We start from the raw sequence: 15,537 nt of genomic DNA, 5'->3' as shown, positions 1-15,537 counted from the left end.
TGATACTGTACAGGAGTTTAGGGCAAATGTTCCGCTCATAATACTTGATCAATGGATAACATGAACATTTGCAGTAATGGATTTTTATGTGTTTCATTTGGGGAATATAGATCTCAACTTTCCTTCTTAAGTCATTTTTTATGCAAGCTTTACTAGATGGACTAATAATGATAAACCCCAGATAGATCTATAGTCCCCAATTTAGAGCTGTTTAAATTCCAACTAGTGGCAAGTTACCTTTCTTCTTTGTGAATGGTAGGATCTTAGTTTTCCCTGAATTGATTTTCAGAGAATTCTCAGAAACATAACTCCCAAAATCTGACAATAACCAGTGTAACGCAATACCAGTGCAATCGACAAGCCAAAAATCGGAATTTTATGCTAACCAACACAAAGGCAATTTCCCCATTCAAGGAGAAACAAAAGATGCCTTTTCCAAGGTTTTGCCAACTTCTGTGACATAAAATAGGTAGGGGGCCAAGATGCACGCCTGCCTTAAACCATTAAAAGTCATTATGTTTTATTATAAAGCTCCCTCAAAATGTAATCTTACTTGGACCCTTGAGTGATCGTGTACCCTGATAATGACCTTTAACAGGACCTCAGGAATCCCCCAATCAGCCATTTTCTTCCATAGCCTCAATCTTCACACAGTGTCAAACTCACTAGATGGATCTAAGGATGCCAAATAACTTCCCTTCATCACCAAATCTTGAAACAGCCCAGTATAAACCCATTTGCATTTGTACCCTCGCACTTACAGAACAAAGACTGATTTTTCCTTGTAATTCCTGCTTCCTCCAATCAATTTTCAAGATGTTTCCAGAATAGCAAAGATCTTACTGTCTGAGTCTAGTATTGATATCAGGTGGTAATTATTGTGATCCGATCTACAGCCATGCTTATAAATAAAGCTGTTGACCGGGTGCTAAGAGAATTAGCAGTTTTAAGTATGCCGTTAAAGAGCATTTTCAAGATACCTGCCCAACCGTTGCACTCTTAAAAAGACAATTCAAGGTTATGTTGGGTCAAGGTGCTCTCAAATTGCTTGCTTGCTGTATAAGATCATAAATAGCCTCCAGTTTGTACTTCAGGGCCCCCATGATACAGTAATGGTTTCCCATATTTCGGCATACAATGTTGCCCTGAACTGCTTGGGAGCATATATCCTTCCGAAGTGGCTAACCCAGTCTGACTCTAATACTGCTTTGATAGTTTGTTCTCCATGACCTTGCTTTAGGTCATTCATCAACACCTAGAAAGCACAAGTGTCTTTCTTATATAAACACTCAAGAATGTCTTTGGCATCTGGTTGAACAAGAAGCAACTTAGGATTTTTAACTCAATTTTTGTATCTTTGAATTGACTTTCTTGTTTCCTCATGGAGGTCTGCCCCAAAACAAATTGACCTTTTAATAGCTCTTATCTCGGTCCTCATTTACCTCTTCCGAATTGCTAAAACCCCATTATACTTATTCGTCTTCTATTTGTTTCTGGTGTGCTGCACCTTTTTAGTGCTTGTTAAATCCCCCATTAAATTGTGTGTCAAATTCAAAAGGACATGGTTAAAGTTATCATGAGTGAACGTTAAAGGTTTTCACTCATAAGGAGTTGCACAAACCCCTCCCTCAAGCAACTGATCCATTTGATTAACTCTATGTTAAGTGCACACACTTCTATTTGAGGTTGCATTGGTAATCACAGCTCGCTATAGTAACTTCTATTGAGAGAATGTTGGTCCCATTCAAAGGTACATGTCAGCATACTGTGGTCACTCTACTTTATCCAAATAACCTCAAAATATTTACACTTCCCTCAGAAGAAGTTATCTACAAATATATAATCGAGAGTTGAATGAGAGGTGTCCCTATTGCAAGTGTGACATCCACCCAAATCCCCCTCAATGATCCCATTTAAATAGTGGAGGTCTAAGTTGTTCAGACAAATCCAACATTTGTTACTGTTGGCGTTTTTATAAGATTCCCATCATTCCAACCATCACACATCAAGTCAGGATAATTAGTTGGCATTTGATTCTCCTTTTGGATACAAGTAGAGTTAAAATCTCCCAAAACAATGGTGTGTTTTCACATCCAACCCACAACAAATTCTGCTAAATTGTCTAAGAAAACATGTTGCATAACAAAAAATATTTATGAACACTTGTGGAATACACAACCCATTGAACCCCCCAACATATCAACTCTTGTGTCATGTTTCTTAACATCTTCGTATCCACAATCAGATATCAATATTGTGACAAAATGCCACATTTTGAACAACCCATCAGACCCTTAGGTGCTAGTTGACAACTGGTGATATATCCATGAAAAACATAATTCTCTAATAACCAGGTCTGCTGGATACTAACTAAGTCATATTTGTTTAACACATAACCTACATCAGGGTTTGAAAGTAGATGGGAGAGACCCCTAGAACTTCATGAAATCAAATGGATACTATTTGAGATTAAAGCTTCCTAAAAGGACTGAATTGGCCTCATTATGAGCATTACGCGAAGATGGCAACTAGACCAATCTTTCAGGGGAGTATTCAAACCCCATGACCTTCTGTCCAGTGTCACATACCTAGAGGTGCCATTACCATTATTTGAGAAGGAAACAGTAGTGTCTCTTCCTAATAAATTAGTAGTCACTTGCTCTTTTCCCATCCCATTCTTCTCTGCCATCCAAGGAGAGACCAAGAAACCAAGATATCTCAATGATGCTGTTTCCTTTAACAGTAATGCATACACCACTCAAGAATCAAGGGTGACGATTACCTTGTCTGTACGCCTGTTCCACAAACTGCACTCTTTCAGTATCTCGATTTGAGATAACACTCAAGTTGACAATGTCTGAAAAGAGTAGAAGAATAGCAGAACGATTTAAAGTAAGGCGCCTGGAGCTTTGAAAAATACTTTCAATATCAATCTTATACTTAAGATTAGAAAAAAATGTTCTGCTCCTCCAATCAGCTAAAGTTCTATTCCTATTTTCAAATTCAACTGGAGCATTCTTTTTAAACCGGCAACTAACTTCTTTACCCATGTCTCTTAATGGGGTCGATGTAAATTGCCCTATATGCGCTCCATGTTGATACACACCTTCACTGCCTTTTGGGTCACTTAACATAATAGTTCTTCATGTAAATATTGTACAGCTTTCATGTCACAATTATCCTTCTCTAACCTTTCACCCCTATCATAGCCACAGACATCTTTACTCTTAGCACCCCTCAAAACCGAATTGATTTGTCTAATTGAATTGATGGGATAGATATTGTTTTGAGACTGTGTATCATTAAAGGAAAGACCCCCCCGCCCTACAATCAGTGTTTTTCCTCATAGGCGGCCCATCATTTGAATTAGAACAAGGCATGCCATTAACTGTAAGAGGGAATGCAAAGGCTACCTTAGAAATTCTGGTTGAGGAGCCAGCTACTTCACTCTCAGCATTAGGTAGTAAAGGCTTCAACTTGTGAATCGCAATAAGCTCTTTAGGATCACTCTGGCCGTGGATATCTGCCCTTTCATCCAGGTCTATCTGCACCTCAGGTGTGGCATTTTGCAGGGCCAAAACTGCTTTTATCAAGTCAGATTGTTCAGACTAAAATATGGATCGCAGGATATTATATAATATAACATGATCTCCCAATGTTCCCAACTTGTTCTGAATAACACCAAGTGTAATCGTATGAGTTCTCAACTCGGCTCTGATGTCCTCATATTATGAAGTAAAAGAGGAAATCACCTGGTTGAGGGAAACTAGGGAAGTTTGTGCATTAACTTCGTTCACACATGTTGGCCATTGGGGAGGCACATAGAACTTCTTCTCAAGGCCGGGCATGGCATAGAGTCATATGAGATGACAGAGTCAGAAAACATTTACTCAGCTTACACATCCTCCGAATAGAAGGAGGGCAAAAAGGAACCTCTCTGAGCCTCATCATGTTCATGAGCCCTGCGCCCTTATTATTTTCTTATCTGATAATAATTGAGGGATTTTTTTCTTGCGGTCTGGACACCGAGCCTAGATTTTGCCTCCTTTGTTCTGCCGATGCCGATGTTATCACTCGCTGATCTGTAGACATACAATCAGCATTATTAGATATATGACATATGTCCAAACTATTGAAAGACAGTGGATGAATCGGGTAAAGGCAATTCCTTCATCATTTCCATAATTTATTCATGCACGAATAACTCAGAATGTTTGGAAAGACTACTCAACACATACATTTTTGAACCAACCTACCCTTAACCCACACTAAAGCACTTGCCTCCAAGCAGCTAGGTATACGATACAAATATTCCTTTAATGTCCGCAGTAAGCCACTGTAAACTACTCACTGCCACTCTCCACGGCGAGTTATACTGGACTGAGCTGGACTGAGCTGGGTGGACACTAGTGCCAAGTGGGACCGAGCTCAGCAATCACTTGGCAATCACTGGGCCCCCAAAAATGATCTTTCAGATCTGCCTGAGGTACGTACAAAATACAAATATACAGCTATTCAAAAAAGAAGTGAAAAGAAGTGAAAGGAAGATGAAAATGCAGGGTGAAAAGACAGGGCGCGGATGCACTCACTGCCAACTCATCCAAAAGAAAGTCTAGACCCACGGCAATGGCAGAATTTACCTGTCAATGTTGATACCCACAACCAAGATTCCACTGAATACTGACTTGTGGGGTCACAGCGTTCATGTTACCAAAAGAGTTACCAAAAGCTGCTAATCCACAAGTTATCCACTAGCCTGCTACCTGTGTGCTCCGCTCTACTGGATGCCTGGATCAGCTCTGCTGTGCTGGGTGCATGGATGTCTGGATACTGCGCTGGAAGCTGCGCTCTGAAGCTCCGTTATGCCTCTGCAACTGTAACGCTCACCTGACTCCCACGGAGACGCTGACCAGGTCTGGACTGCTGCGGCCTCTTCTAAGGTGATGCGCAGAACTCGGAAGACCGACTGGACAGGACCCCCAAATCTCGCTTGTCTGACTCACAGGAGAATCCTTCTGCAGATGGAGAAAGGGGATTAACTACCTGCGGAGTAGCGCGTCAGCCTCCCACTTCCCTCTTTCACTCTCCTCAGACCACCTCCGAAATTCCCCGTTAACTTTCACCTTAAGGTTAGAAAGGACGAGCTCTCCATCCTGCTTCTGGTGCAGGGGTGCGATTATATCCAGTTACTTCACTGGTCTTCGGATTGGTGAGGATCCAAGCTTACTTGACTTTCCTGGCAAGGTGCCGTAAGTATACTGTTGTAAAAGTTCAAGAGTTGGCCTCCTTTTCTATTTGCCTTTATAGTCAGTAGTCCGTCTCTTATCCCTTTTATCACAGGTGCTGAGTGAAGATTTTGTGTAGAGGAAACAATTCGCCGAAGGTAAACTCAGGTGAGTTTATGATGGGTGGTTCCTTTAATGTCCTTATATTCACCCACTAATGCGTGTGTCTTTTTTCCCCATAGGGGCCGGGGTACGGTACTGCCGAAGAAGCGGCGCCGACCCGAGATGAGGAAAGATTCTCCCAACAATAATCAGGTAAGTCTTATAGCGAAAATCTGGCTTTCCACAACGCGAAGCGTGAGCTGCTGTCTGGACGTGACTTAAATAGCCCCCAAAGTAGTTCCAGGTACGTATTCTACCCCGGCCACGCCCGAGTGGCAAAATAGTCCCACAGGTAAAATAGTCCCTTTCAGCCCTCAAAGAGGTCTGGATCTGGCAGCACGGTCTGCATCAGGTAAGTTCACATAAACACTCCCTTTATGAGCCTGGCGCCTATGGCGCCAGGACTGAGGTCCAAAATGAGCCTGGCGCCAAAGGCTCCAGGACAGTGTCCAAAGGGCCCCTACTAGGGGTTGCTGGCCTTTTCCCTGGGAACATGATGTCTGCTTCCGGGGACGCTGGTCATGGACTGGTTCTCCGGGAGTAGGCATCATGACAGCAACACCCACTTTGCTTGAGAGGTTAGAGGAATGGACCTCTCACTGTATAACCAAGAGCTGTCAAGCGGCACTGCCACGTAATGCTTCACAGTCCACACAATCTACAGCAGTCTGTATTTTTTATTGCTTAAAGTGTAGACCTAGCTCAAGAACAACAGCACACTGTACAGATTGTGGGTAGTCAGCGATTGATTTGGCATCTTTTAACAGTGTCGCAGTACTGTGAGTTGAGGTCAGTGCATTGGTATGAGCATCTATTGGAATTAGTCTTTCGTCAGATGTTGTTGAAAAGGCCATGTTTTGAGATATTGCTGGTCAAGTGGCACAGCGAGTAGAGCGCTCGCTTTGACACCAGTGCAGAGCCTGTTAACGCAGGTTCGAATCCCGGCGGGGCCAAACTCAGCCTTTCATCCTTCCGAGGTCGATAAATGAGCACCACACACCGTGGGTAATAATAAGCAGCGCTCGGTTACCTGAGGGTTTGTAGCGCTATATAAAAGCCTAATTATTATTATTATTATTATTATATTTGTGTAGTTGAAGAATTGTGGGAGATCTCTGAGCCGATACCGGGATCGAGTTCCATAGGGTGGGTGCATGAAAAGAGAAGAATTGTTTGTGGATCCTCTCTTTACCAATTCAAACTGGTAGGCCTATTTGTTGCATGAGGAACATGTGCCACTAGTTATGTGGAGATTAGCTGCCAGGAGTACTGGTGTGATACTCATGACTGCTTTGCGATCTTGACCAGTACCCTGGCCTGGAGACGCAGCCTATGTAGTTTGCATAAGACAAGGGTTATTTGGTCATATTTCCATGTACCCATAATAAGACATCTATTAGCATATATTACTGCTTTGAAGGGAGCCAAGTGAGCATCTGGGAGCCCCTCAAAGGGCATTTTCCCTATCAACATGTAAGACCACAGGGGGCTGCACAACGGCCTTTAATGGGAACAAAGGTTTGATTTTGTAGAGCATAGAGATTAGGAGCCAGGCTGTTTGGGCCTTCTTGACAATGTGTTCCTGTGAGGGAGGCTACCATCAATGGTGATGTCTAAGGATTTTGCTGAATCTGAGCATTGTGGATGCAATCCTTCTAGGCTCATATCATCAAGCCATTGTTGGACACATTGTTTAGCGGGGGACGGATGCGGATTAACCCAGTCTTGGATGGGTTAACTTTCAGGTAGGCAGTTGACATCCACGACTAGATGAGGGCTAGGTAATCACAGAGATCATATATGCCCTCTGGGCTATTTACTCTCATTCAAACTGAATATCCTCCACGTATAGGTGGAAGGCTGTATCAGAATCTTTTAGCAGTGTGCCCAGAGGCTCCATGTAATTGTTAAAAAGGATTGGTGAGAGGAAGGAATCTTGGGGGACTCCGCTGGAGTCTGGGGGTCAGTTAGAATGCAATGTGTTCATATGGACAGCCTGGTATCTGTCCGATAAGTAGGAGGTAAACCAATTCAGGGCTTTGCCATAGAATCAATTTCAACAGATAAGGAGGGAGAGGAGCATGCAGTAGTCAACTTCACTGAATGCAGCCGAGGGGTCAAAGAGGATGAAGTGGCCTGAAATGACCTAATCCACAATTTGGAGGACATTATCCACCACCTGCAATGTGACTGTCTCAATGCTACCTTTGGGGCACTACCCTGACTGATATTCATTTAGGAGGTGAAATTGTTCGATGCTGGTGAGTAGTTGTATAGCGACTACATTTTCCAACTTTTTGACAATAAACAAGAGGTTCACAATGGGCTGGAAGTTGGCCAGGTCATCTAGTCCAGGGGATGCTTTTTTCAAAAGAGGTTGTATGAGATCAGTATTCAGGGTGTTCAGGAGCGACCCTTCTGTGAGGGAGGTACTAGTAATGCTTAGGAGTATTTCGAGCACTGGACCCATCAATTGTCTGATGTTGGAGGCCTGATTATATCGTCAGAGTAGGAAGTACATTTGAGGGAAGCAATAGTTTGTCACAGGTCCAGGAGAGAAGGAGCAGAGCATTTCGTCCAGAGGAGCAAAGTGCATGCTAGGGTGCATGGCAGGCCTTTTTTCCCTACTTAAGCAGCCATCCAGCCTCGTTCATTTGCAGTTGGTGAGTAGGTGCAAGTGGTTCTAGGTCACCTGGACTAAACCCTGCCCACCTGTCAATCACCTTAAACTGTTGGCGCCTTCCTCTTTACCGCCCTTTTTTCCCCACTTAAGCAGCCCTCCAGCCTCTTTCCTTTGCAGTTGGTGAGCAGGTAGAAGTGGATCGAGGTCACTTAGCCTAAGCCCATCCACCTGTCAATCACCTTAAATTGTTGGCACCTTCGTGTTTCCCACCCTTTTTCACTACTTAAGCAGCCCTCCAGCCTATTTCCTTTTCAGTTGGTGAGCAGGTGCAAGTGGATCTAGGTCACCTGGAATAAGCCCCACCCATCTTCTTAGCCCTGCCTCTTCCTTTCTGTTGTTAACTATTAAATCAAGGGCAGCTTGCGCCCAGGTGTCCGAAGTGAAGGGCAGATGAAGAAAAGGGCAATTCCTGTTTGGAACTGTTGGGACCAGCAGGACCCAGGGCCCAAAACACTGCTCAGACGAAAGTTAAGCACACACAGACATATGTGTTTTCCCTCTGCCCACACAGGCCATCCCCATAATCACCAGGCAATGCCAACATCAACGTCATCAACCCTCCTTTAAGGCATGGACTCCGCAATGCAGCAACCTCACCCACATGCTCATTAGGCACATCAACAACCCCTATCCATCCACAAGATGGAAGTTGATGCTCGCCAACGTCCGCTCAAGTATCACCCAAGCAGCAGACATTGCCGACCTCAACATTACACATGACCTTGATGCCATCTTCATCACCGACACCTGGCTGACACCCACCTCCGATAATTCCTTGTCCCCAATGGCTACAGCATCTTTTTTTTTATTAAGCCTATCTATAGTTTAAAATTCAAACTTGTTTCTGCTAAGCTGACCTGATTACGTTTACAAAAATATTTGAAATGTAATGTAACTGATACGGTATAAAGTAGAACGAACTTTAAATTAAGAAAGAAAAAGTGAAAAATCCAAAAACGAAAGAGAAAGAAAACAGAAGATACAAGAAATGAAAACACAAAATTAAACTAAGGTACCTAAACTAAAATAAAAAAAATTCAGAAAAAATAAATAAATAAAATAAATAAATAAATAAAAAGGAGGAAGGGAAGATGTCCAGGCTTAATCATTGTCTTTTTATTCACCACCAGCATTCGTATCGCTCACCTTTGTCTGTAGGTTTTTCAATAATGACCATAAAAAAGCCAGCATTGCTAGTCTCACAGTTGTTCTCTTCCCTTGGATCAGAAGGTCCCACTCTTCTTTATGTGTCGTTACAGTAATTTATTTGAGAATTTTTTCCAGGTATTTCGTTCTTAAGTCGTTCAGGGCCGAGGTGAAAACGAGTTTCATGTGGTTCAGTACAGAATCTCCAGGTATAATTGCGGTCACTTACAGGCTTACGTCTTTCAGTTACTTCCTTTGTGAGGTACAGGTTGAAACGGAATCTCATAAACTCATGTCTCAGGGCAGGTAATGGAAATGTATTTATGTAGTTGAGGTTCTCACCTCTTCTACTGAAGTTGTTACCCTTTGTCCCTCCTGTTTTTATAGAGAGGGTCCGTTCTTCTGTGGTTATCCAGTCTAAGTCAAATATTTATTTTTTAATGTACCCTGGGTTCAATAGTAGCGTTTCTTCAGAAAGTGCCAGAGTTTGAAGGATTTCGGTACATATGCTTCTCCACTCAGTCAGAGTCCTTTCATGATTTTCCTTCAATGCCTTTGTCAGTGCCACCTTCCCTAAAACAGAACATCTAAGAGTGATAGTGTTTTCCACACCATGACTGCATACAGCCAATGTTAAACTCAGCTCTGTCAGTATCACATCTACAGGGAGAGAGTTGGGCATGTTAAGGACTATCCGCCAAGAGGTACCCTCGACCTTTTGCCAGACTGACCCTGCAAGCGTGAGTTGCGTTTCAGCATTGTATGTAAGTCTGGGGATGGCCTTGAGTTTATAAAACTTAATTACTGGAGTAAGTGAAAACTTGCAGTACCTTTGTTTGATGATTCTGGCCCGAGTACCCAGATTTCTTGCTTCACTGCTGTCAGTCCAAAGCAATCATTAATGCTGTCGTTCCGGCAAGAACCAAGGTACACCAATGATGTGACTTCTGGGATTTTCTCACCTTTCAGGTACCAGCATCCAAAACATAGACCGGCCGAACAAGACAGGCAGAGGTCTTGCACTGATACACAAGACCATGGGGCCCTGCACTAGACTTGATGTTGACAACAGTGGCTCCTTCGAAGTGCTCTCCTGCCACTTCCCACTCTCCCCAATTGACACAGTCACCTTCCATCTCATCTGCAGACAACCCAAACCCAAAACTGCCTTCATCAGAGACTTCACCAACCTGGTCACCACCATATCCCACATGGTCACAAAAAACATCTTCCTAGGAGACTTCAACCTCCCAGGCAACAAGGCCACCAAACTGTTGAAGGCAGCTCTCCTTAGCCTTATGGACACCCTGAGCTTCACACAACGCACAAAAGACCCAACACACCAGAAAAGTAACATCCCCAACCTAATTATAACTGCACTGTCCTCCCTCCACTACAGCTCTCCTCTCCCGCTCGACTGTTCTGATCAGCTATCCATGTGTTTCAACATCCTGCACATGACCCCTGTCAAGCACTGACAGCAGTAACCCAGCAGACAAACATACAGGTCCTTCATGAACTTCCCAGTGGAAGCCCTCAGAGGAAACCTTGCTAACCTACACCTTACATGGACTGAACACCCCCAATCAACCACTCCTCTCAGCCTCCCTCGACCAACACATGCCTCTGAAGCAACGCACATGCTAACCAAAACCCTCAGCACCCTGATACACGCAAGTAATCAACCTCAGCAAAAGAGTCATCAGGAAACAAGAGAAACCTGGTGCTGCTCCAGGACTGCCTCAAACCTAGCGTTCCCCAAGTAACTCTGAGCAACCCACTGACAACTAATCAACACAGCCAAGGCCTCCTACTATCAGAATAGCATAGCAGAAGCCAACAACAAAAACAGAGCCTCTTCAAAGTGGTCCAGTAGTGCGTCAACCCGCTACCCAACCATGTCATACCGCACTACATTGAAAAATCCACCGCCATCAACACCTTCTTCATCAACACATTCAGCAAGATTCATCAGCACATAGATGCCAGCTCTGTATCCACAGATCCACCTCACATCCCTCCTCGCATAATCTCCACACCCTGGACAACATTCAAGACACTCTCGACAGACGACCTGCTTGAATCCTTGGCTGCCATCAAAACCACATCATATGCACAACATCCACTTCCACCAATACACGATGACACACAGCTATACCTCAAGATCGACTCGATCAAGGACATCCATAGGGTCAAAACCTGCCTCTCACTGATCAAGTCTTGGATGTCCAAAGCATACTTGAAGCTCAACTCCTCCAAGATCGAATTCCTACTCCTCAGCACCAACGCTGAACACCCAGACATACAGACCTGGCTATCAACCATTAACTTTGAGGGTTTCACACCCAAGCTCACCTCCTATGCCAGGTCCCTTGGGTTCCACATTGAGAAACACTTCTCCTTCAGGACACACATCACTAAGAAAACTCAGAAACCTTGGTATCAGCTCTCCATCCTGTGAAAGGTCAAGCCCTTCCTCCACCGAGCCAGCATTAGATCCATCGTTCAAGCACTGGTTATATCCCACCTGGATGGGGGCAATGCATTCCTGGAGGGGGGCAAAGCACTCCTTGAAGTCCTCCCATCATCAGGGTCTATGCAGATACAATGACATCACCCCAACCTGCAACGACCTTCACTGGCTCCCACTGCATGCACAAATCACCTTCAAGTTCTGCTGCATCATCTATAGGGCAGTTGCCCTCAAGTCACCCAGCTACCTCGCAGAGAAACTCTGCATCTCCGCCAGGCAGCGCACCGCCAGAGGTCAGGACATGTGAAAACTTGAAATCCGCCACTGCAAAAAGGAAAGGACAAGAAAACAAGCCCTCTCTGCCTATGCTTCAAGACTATGGAATCTCCTCCCGTCTGCATCAGACTCACCCCCATGCTCCTACAATTCAGAAAAGAACAAGACCCACCTATTCTCCTCTGCAACATCTAGGCAATCATGTCACCCCTCGCACCACCTGACTCGCTAGACACTGCTAGCCCATTTCCTCCCCTCCACCCAGTACAGCTGTAGCCCTCCTCTGTCCCCCTCTGTATCCTACCTCCCGCTGTATATCTGTTCTGTTGTTACCACTGAAAAGTGTTCTGTTATTTATCTGTAATGTGGTACACCTCTGTGAAGTGCTCCGTTGTGTATCTGTATTGGTGTATACCTCTGTAAAGGGCTCTGTTGCTTCTCAAAGCTAGATCCACACTCAATAAATACCATAATAATAATGATAGAAAATAATAACGCTAATGCGGTTGGAGGTTGATTAGATAATCTTTCTGATTTTGTTTATTTTTACAGTTAAAAAGTTGTTTGTTCCATTGCAATGTTCCTAAATTGCTGGTACCTTGGGTCAGGTGAACAATTGTTACAATGCTTTACTACTTCAAAGAGGGCTTTGCTCCTGTACGAGGCTGCTGTTGTGGTGGAGAAGCAGCAATCAGCTGTGGCCTTGTTAATCAGAATCATATGGTAGGTGAAGAGAGATGTGTGGTTGGTGAGGTCACCAGGTTTACATTTTATGCACCAATGTGTCTTTAGGGCTCATATTGAGCATTTGTTCTAGGTGGGCTTTGGGGTTTACCATTGAGTGAATGGTTTGGTCTTAGTGTGGCTGGTTTGGTTTTAGAGGGCATGAGTGTTCACCAGTTTCATAGCAGAGCTCTGTAATAGTTCTAGGTGGAGCAAGGTATTCCCTATGGTGGGAAAGTCTGCAAAGTTTACTTCTAACTCATTGACCAGAAAATGTTTTGAATGAGCAGTGCTTAACAACTGGGCATTTAGCTCGGCCTTTGTGGCAAATAGTGAAGTGGGTGACCCATAGTGGGATGGCAGCATGGTCAGACCAGGCAAGTGGAATAGGGTCTGCACAGGTGATTAGGGTGGCCGATGTGAAGACCAAGCCTAGGGTGTTGCCATTGTTGTGTGAAAGGGACAACACAATGTACTTAAGGTCCATAGATTCAGTCATTGCTAAAAGCATGCTTCAAGTGTGGTGGTTGGCGGTTGGCTTGAGACTCGAGGACGTTAACATTTCTGAGAAATACATTATTAGAGTGTGGTAATTTGGCAGAGGATAGTAATTAGATGTCAACAATTAAAGAGTGATCGCTGTTAGGTGGATTGTAGATTAGATGGAAGGTTGTGCATTTCTTATGAGATAAAGAGAACTGGCAGGTGAGTGATTTGAAAGAGCTTGTTCTGGGAGATTGGATGATGGAGCATGGCCGATCACTCCAGGGGATGGTCACCACTTTGCCTACTGCCATTCCTGGCTGGTTGGCATGTTGGCTGCAGTAGCCTTGGAGTCAGAGGACAATGAAAACGTGGGGTGAAATGAGTTAAAACATGTTTCATTGGTTATTAGGGCATCAAGGTTGTTGTATGAGATGGGTGATCTCTGCAGCATGAGTAATAGTTGTTTGTTTGTGTAATTGCAAGAAATACTTCAGAAATGTGCATGTAGAAGAAGGCTTTCTCAACAGAATTATAGGCTACATACTTGGATTGAAAAAACTCATTTAGTAACGTTTTGCAAAATTAAAGAAGTTCAAAAAATGAAAAGAGTTATATCTATTATCAATTTTAAAAAGATGGCGTTCTATAGGTAAACAATGTCCAATAACCTTGCATATGTAGCAACAAAACATACATCATAAAGGCTAAGTAAAGACATAGCATTAGTAATATCGCATCACATTCACAGATGGGATGAGGTAAGTAGCTTTATTTAGAGTTAGAACACAAAATGAATTATTTTTATTAAGAGACATCCAACGTTACAGCTATGATTCCAGGAAAAAAGAAAGTAATACATGCTGCAATGTATGCCAAACAATTACCAACAATTGATGCACCTAATAAAGTTCAAACATTTCCATCAGAAGTAAAACGTGACCTCTCAAAATCAAAGGAATGTAATAACAAAGTTGAAAGTAAAAGTAAGTTCACAAATAAAATCACTCAAACTTTACTTTAAGCAAAATAAACCCTTAAACAATGCCCCATAAATGATACAGGACTAAATTGCTATGCTTTTGTCACTTATATATGCTGTTAAAGATAGTACCTTTAAAACATCAAACACACAATGAAAACCAAAATGATTTTATTGTATCTGTTAACTAAATCATTATTAAAGAAATGACTGAACATTGTGCATACGAGCATGGCTGTACTTTAATACACACAGAAGTAGCTAAATATTGCATCAAACATATATCACTAACAATGAGCAACAAGATCCAGGATCCTTATGAATTACTGTTGTGAATATTATCAATATGCATTTTAGCAGGAATACATGTTTATAGAATCATTTGGATGAAATATGAATATAAAAAAGTGTGCATGTCGTGAGATGTGTGTCAACTGCATCATATTAGTAATGCGATTTGGTCTAATTTAACATATCCCCATTGCTATTAAGATCCCATTTAAAGATATGTTTGCAAACATTCTTACAGAAGGTGCTTGTGCATGATGTGAACAACCAATTAAAAGAATTATCCAAGGTATGCATCGTTCCGACTACCTTTTGCTTGTATTAGTAAAATATAGAATACATGGTGAAAAACATTAATTGCTATTTAAACTCATTCTCCAATGACTATTTGTGGAACCCATTACAACACAGAAGACTCAGTATCCCTGTGGGACCTCCACAAACAGTGGGCACCACATATCATAAGTAGGGCAACATTTTTTATGGTTTGAATGTATTGATGAAGAGATTACCATAAACGAAAGCCTACTATAGAATTTCAGGTAGAGCCGGAGGAAAAGAAAAGCTGAGGGAGATGGGTGCAGAAAGGGAGGGGAGGAACAAAACAAGCGACTATCGTACTAGGCCTGACAACGTTTCATATAGTGCTGGAGGGAGGGGGGGCAGTAAGGGGATGGGGGAGCGACAGAAGAGGTTGCTATCATATTAGGTCCAGGGACAATTCTGATAGAGTATGTGCATAAAAGAAAGTAAGAGGAGGAGGGGAGGAGATAGGAAAAGGGAGAGGGGAGGGGAGTGGAGAACAGAGAGTAAGTTGGCAAAAAGAGTGGAGAAGCAAGACAGGAGAGCGAATACAATTGCAGAAGTCGGTAGTAACACATAATACTGCAAGCCAGGATACAAGATGAAGATGGGAACAGCATGATTCAGGGCCACCATTAGTATAAGATGCAAAGGAAGTCCAGCATGAGAGTTGAGAAAGGGTGATGCACCATGAACCAATGAAGTCCATAAAAGCAAATTCAAGCATTGGTCACAAGACGGTGATGGTGAAACCAGAATTTATCAGGACAGACTCCTGTGTGTGATGGCATCT

The sequence above is a fragment of the Ambystoma mexicanum genome, chromosome 5q (assembly GCF_040938575.1).
Source record: "Ambystoma mexicanum isolate Mex_15411 chromosome 5q, UKY_AmexF1_1, whole genome shotgun sequence".
NCBI lineage: Eukaryota > Metazoa > Chordata > Amphibia > Caudata > Ambystomatidae > Ambystoma > Ambystoma mexicanum.
The sequence above is the reverse complement of the archived record's forward strand: the minus strand, read 5'-3'. Positions refer to the sequence as shown.